This window comes from Plasmopara halstedii, assembly GCF_900000015.1.
Source record: "Plasmopara halstedii genome assembly, contig: Scaffold_2386, whole genome shotgun sequence".
In the NCBI taxonomy this organism is placed as follows: Eukaryota; Oomycota; class Peronosporomycetes; order Peronosporales; family Peronosporaceae; genus Plasmopara; species Plasmopara halstedii.
In genome coordinates, this window is record NW_020189293.1 from 375091 (window position 1) to 375336 (window position 246).

The following is a 246-nucleotide window of genomic DNA, read 5'->3' on the forward strand; positions in this document are numbered from 1 at the left end:
TAATAAATCTAAAACACTCAGTCTGGATGAGATCAAAAATATTATTACTCGTGACATTAATCTAGGAAGTGATCAGGACAATCTATCGGACACTACGATTAAGTTATATACTAGGCAACGGATCAAGCTCTACAAAGCGGGGAATGCGAAAGAGCAATGGTCCCCAAATGAGTTCATCAACAATATTTAGTATCCAAACAAATACGACGACGCTTCCTTCCAAAAGACATTCAAGGTACAGAACTC